The 5,367-nt window shown below is 37.1% G+C and overlaps 1 long non-coding RNA gene across 1 annotated transcript; it reads left to right on the top strand.

Annotated features, from left to right (window-relative positions):
* The first annotated feature begins 461 nt into the window (after positions 1-461).
* LOC143739326 (uncharacterized) lies at positions 462-1,013 on the top strand. The gene is made up of 2 exons (XR_013204174.1): positions 462-610; positions 741-1,013. It is a non-coding gene; the product is annotated as an uncharacterized LOC143739326 (long non-coding RNA).
* The last annotated feature ends 4,354 nt before the right edge of the window (positions 1,014-5,367 follow it).

Below are 5,367 nucleotides of genomic sequence, written 5' to 3'. Positions count from 1 at the left end.
CTTTTGCGCCGACGTCACAATTATGTCACGGCGCTAGCTGGAGGCAAAACAAAGTGAAAACTGGAGGCGGAAAATACAAACCACCCCAGATTCGGCTACATAATAAGGAGCTTAAATTGGTATTATTATTGAATATCATCTTGTTGTGTTGTTGGGTGCTAGAATCAATGAAGAATGAATATGCTGTATCTGGAATTTTTATTTCAAGAAAATATTCACATCATTAAAATTGCTCCGTAATGTCACTCTTCACATTGTCGTCTTCTTGGCGCTGGCTAGGCAGAACTGCGTATCGTACCACACAAGTCTTGTACATGACCATTCAGCACATAGTTATAGGCATCTAAAGATTTATATGCCCTCAGTTTCTCTTTACGCTCTGTTTCTCTATCGGATAGGTGTAGAAGTCAGGCCACTCAACCGGAGTTAGCCTAGCGTTAACGTTAATCCTGTCAGATTGTAAGTGGCCACTGGAGGCCGCTAGAGGTAGTGCATTCTCAGTCAGGTAATTCATGTGAGTGGGTTTAAGGCTGTGAGCCCAGGAACCTGTATAACTGATCATTCGTTTTGCACTGGCCTGACTTGTCTCATTTCAGAAGATCAGGGACATGTAAGTTGACTCAGATTGTGAAATCCTGGTGCTGTTCACTTTACTAATTAGTTTATGTATTTCCGTTTTTCATGGTGTTTTTGGTCAAGTTTGCTTTGTCTTATATCCACACATTTGTGTGCTGTTTTAGTTCAGAGACCTACAAGCTAGCGGCTAATTCTGAAAGGCAGCAAATCTAAAACTTGCACCCTTGGTGAGCGGAGTAAGGTGTGTATCATTTGGCTCCATGTATAAAAGGCTTCAAGGATGTAAAATGTCTATTTTGACTGTTATTGGAAATTATTTTGTTGTTTATCTTGTACCAGGAAAGTGTATGTGTTAAGTGAGAAAATTATTTGTGTTTACTTCTAGTTTTCACGGTGCTTACGCTGATCGTGGAAGAATAAAAAATTACTGCACCCGTTAGAGACTCTCTGCCATTTATTAAGGAGCCAAGGGCCGCAACACACATCGTCCATCCATTGAGTGAGCGTGTACGGGTCAGCCAATCTGGTTCCATCCGTTAAAATTAACTTTCGCAAATAACAATAGCGGTCACGTAGCCATAGAGTGTCAGGATCCCAATATTTACCTATTACCTACTGATGATTCACGTCTTATTGCCTGTATCCACTTTTGTCTCCTTAAAGGCTGGCTTTTACGGTTTGGAAGCTTATAAAAATGTATTTCTGGGTTTTTTAGCTTGTTTGCTGTACACCTTGTCACACAGAAGCTTTTAGGCATTTTTCTGTCTTTTGTTATGTCATAAATGACAAGGAGGATGTCATAAATGACTTTTCGCAATGCAAAGTCAATGGAGATGGTTGGATTGTTTCTCCCCCCGATGGGCGTGGTCTTCAGTTTATGATGCATTGCGCTCTGTCTCTATGACTACATATTAGACTCAGACACGAAAGTCAGACACGGTTTGTGTTTCATAGTTGCACTGTTATCATTTATAGGCTAATCTCTGCATGCTGCGAGTTTGGGTTGCTTATAACGTCCATCTGGGAACACAAGTGTGCGCCATTTCACAAGATTTGTAATGAAACTCATTTGTAAATCTAAGCCAACACAGGAGAATACATAAATGTTTCTAAATATTGTTGTTCATCGCGATTTCAAAATAAAAGTTTAAACCCTCACTCTGAGTTTGCATATTTTGATGTGCACATGCTCTTTTTAAAAAAATTACTGCGATTGTTGCATTTCTATCATACAGAAGTGACCACATAAATATTAAAGATTAAGTGGATATTTGAATTAAATGTTGTTTGGCGAATATTATTTTAGTTTATACAATTTATTTTACATGGTGTATTTTAACAATGTATTAAACCAATATGATTACTTTGATACTTTATTTGAACCAATTATTATGGCTTGTTGTTATATATTTGTATTTTAAGTCATTTTAAAGGCTGTTGTTCACTTGGATAAAAAGTTGTAGTAATAAAAATAGATCCGATTAATCAATGGGAAATTCGGTAGACATGATTACTAAAATAATCGATAGCTGCAGCCCTAGTTCTGCCACAACATTGCTTAAAAATATGTTGCTGTGTCTTGTCACTGTGCTTTTTCCAGGTAAGACACGTTCCTGGATCAACATATTTTGTTGATCCTGGAGCAAAATTCTTGTCTGAAAATTTAGTGCTAATTGTATCTCTACCCCTACCCATAAGTTATCCCTAAAATCAGAGGGAAATGGTTAGGGATGTGAATTTCTGCCAAAAATAGCATTTGAAAATCGAGGAGCAAAAGTCAATTATCGTTCGAAAATCGCAATAGTATCCAGCTGCAGACCCGCAGCACCACCAGTTTCAGAACCCCAGCGCCAGAACCGGAAGTAAGGGGCGGAGCTTACGTTCTAACACCAGCGCCAGGACCGGAAGTGAGGGGCGGAGCTTACGTTCTAAACCGAGTAACGCCACCTAACGTTTTGGAGCGTAATTTGCTTAGACACGAAACGTCATTATTACACACGAAATGTCATACTTTATACCTATTATAATGATACATTAAGGTATAGTACAATAAGCATTTAAAACATTGATTTTGTGTAATATAATTCTATATAGTTATCCGTTTTATTGTATTATGAGAGTTACTTCCTGATCGTGAAAATAATGCTTGAAACTTATGGTCATTTTATATAAAATATACTTTATTTCACAAGAAAATGTGCAGCATGCATTTTTCTTTATGTAAAATAATGTCAAAAATCTAAAAAGAGAGAGAAAATCCGGCATTGTTTTAAAAGAAACCATAAAAATGTACCGTACTTCAAATAATAGCCGAGTCCCAAATAGACGATTGTCTCTTTACACGCCTGGTGTGGCTGCAGGTCTGGGTAAATATAAGTCCGGTCTCAAATAGAGGTCGGGTCTGTTTTTTTGTTTCAGGTTGTATTAAATCTTCTAAAACCCGTCAGATCGTCCGCTTTTTGGCGGAATATAATGACTGCTGCGCATGACAGGGCGCTTAACGAGCAGAGAGAGAGAGAGCCCCGGCCGCGCGCGCGCACTCTCACGTCTTCAAACAACAGCACTGTCTTGCTCTTTATTTGTCACATACCAGTTATAGTTCATACAACGAGCAGTGACTCACTGTGTAATAAAAACATACCCTAAATATTATTTAAAAGGTGCAACAATTTTTAATATTTTTAAATACTTGCAAAAATAACCATGCTTGCGTCATTGTAAATAATTCCGCCCCTCCCTCACTTCCGGTTCTGGCGCTGGGGTTCTGGCACTGGGGTTCTGAAACTGGTGGTGCTGCGGGTCTGCAGCTGGATATATCTCGAAAATCGGGGGAAAAAAAGAAGAAAACGCACACTCACACAATGACAGAAAGGGAGGCCAATTTCATCTTTAGCGATTTGTCATCAAACAAACTGTTTATTAATTGAACAAGTAACATGTTTTTGTCGTTTTTTTAATATAGTTAACATAGAAGAAAAAAACAATATAAGCACGACATTTCGTTTTTGCATCGCCTAACCAGATGCTTGTTAGATAAAAAAAATAATGTCATGTCATAATGATTTTATGCGAACCTGCCTTGTTACTGCAATAGCCTACTTTTTAAACAAATTAGTATGAAGGTAAATTAGTAGCAAAACTCGAGAGCACGTAGATGTGAATTTGAGAACTTGTACAATAAATATTCGTACTTGTACGCAAACATTTACACTCACAGCTCCGATGTGAAAACCTGTAAAATAAAAATCTGAACTTGAACGCTGAGATTTGCACTCGCAGACAATAGACACAAACCTGTATTCGGAATTTGAAGCTGCAGACAAGCAGTCACAAATGTGTAAAATGCCATTTACAAAAATACAGACAGACACAAACTTGTAATACAAATGTGCACTTCTAACATTCAAATTCGCAGTACAGCTTCAAATTGGCACTTGCAACTTCTCAAATCTGTCACTGCAAGTTCAAATTTCGCGCCTTGACTTTTGCTACTCTTTTCGCGATATATTAGGTGCAAAACTGACTTGTGCACTTGCAACTCAGTGGCGGCGAGAGAGGAAGGGGGACGGGAGTGGGCGTGTTCAAAGGAGCCGTTTTATTGGTTGGCGCCTAGCCACCCTCAAAACTTGAGCTTGTATATGGTTTGAAAGTAACAACAGCAGCAGTTCCTCACCTATCAGCGAAATGAGATGGAGCTGTAACTTTAGATCTATAGTTACAGCTCCATCTTATAACAAAGTTTGACTTTGCTTTAAGATGAATGCCTTTGGATGCTGGCTCGATCCAAAAAAATTTGTGCTCTTTCTAAAATTAATCGTAGCATGACGAGACCACCAGCTGTGAATGGATTAAGTGATTCCAGCAAGCTTGTTCTCTGATGCTTGGGACCTATTGCGGGTCGGTGGGGACACTGCAATCCCTAAAGCTTTTAACAAATACCTAAAATGTCTTTTGTCACCAGGTCTTGCACTGAAATGAATGACACACCGGAGGACTATTAAATGTTCTGCTCTCTCATTTTTCATGGTTCAGTATATGGCCGATTTTCAGTTTCATATTTCACTTGTTTTCTGAGAATTTGGTTTCTTTCTATCCAAGTTATATTCGGCCCATAATAGCAGACATACTAAATTACAACAACCTTTAGCAGCATTTCATTATAATACAGTTGATCTTATAAAATGACCTTTAATCATTTTTTTACTTTTGTTTTAACAAGAATGAGAATAAAATGTGATTTATTCAATAATTTATTTTTTATTATTATTTAATTTGATTATTCATTTTATTTTATAATTTATTAATATGAATCATTTTTAGGGGTGGGAATCTTTTAGAATCTCATGATTGAAAAAAATTGATTCGGGACATTCGATTAAAAATCAATTCTCAAGTTAAAATCAAAAAAGTTCAACTTTTGTTTTTAAACCGCATTTCTAGACTTTTCGCTTTTTCCTGTTCCACTGACCTGCGTCTCGTAGTTTAACCAGAAAAAACACGTTCTGGTTTCTTTGAGAACCGGCCCTAAAAGTGTTCTTCCTTGCTAGTTTCAGAGCACTAGACATTTGGGACTGAAAAACTTATCAGTTTAAATTTACAATCAAAATTTCACATATAGCAGGGGGGAATAAATTGAATGTTGGAGCTATTTCCTTGTTTTGTAATTTAACTTAATAATTAATTACTTTATTTTGTTTCACCTTAAATAATTTGCATGATTATTTTATTGATTTAGGTACAGAATATTAATGTTATTATTTTGGTCAATTTGAGTATTTTTTGGGACTTCTA

This window comes from Siphateles boraxobius, unplaced genomic scaffold (assembly GCF_051911475.1).
Source record: "Siphateles boraxobius isolate OS27281-9 unplaced genomic scaffold, OSU_SipBor_1 1, whole genome shotgun sequence".
In the NCBI taxonomy this organism is placed as follows: Eukaryota; Metazoa; Chordata; class Actinopteri; order Cypriniformes; family Leuciscidae; genus Siphateles; species Siphateles boraxobius.
Note: the sequence above shows the minus strand (reverse complement) of the source record. Positions and strands in the feature narration are given on the sequence as shown.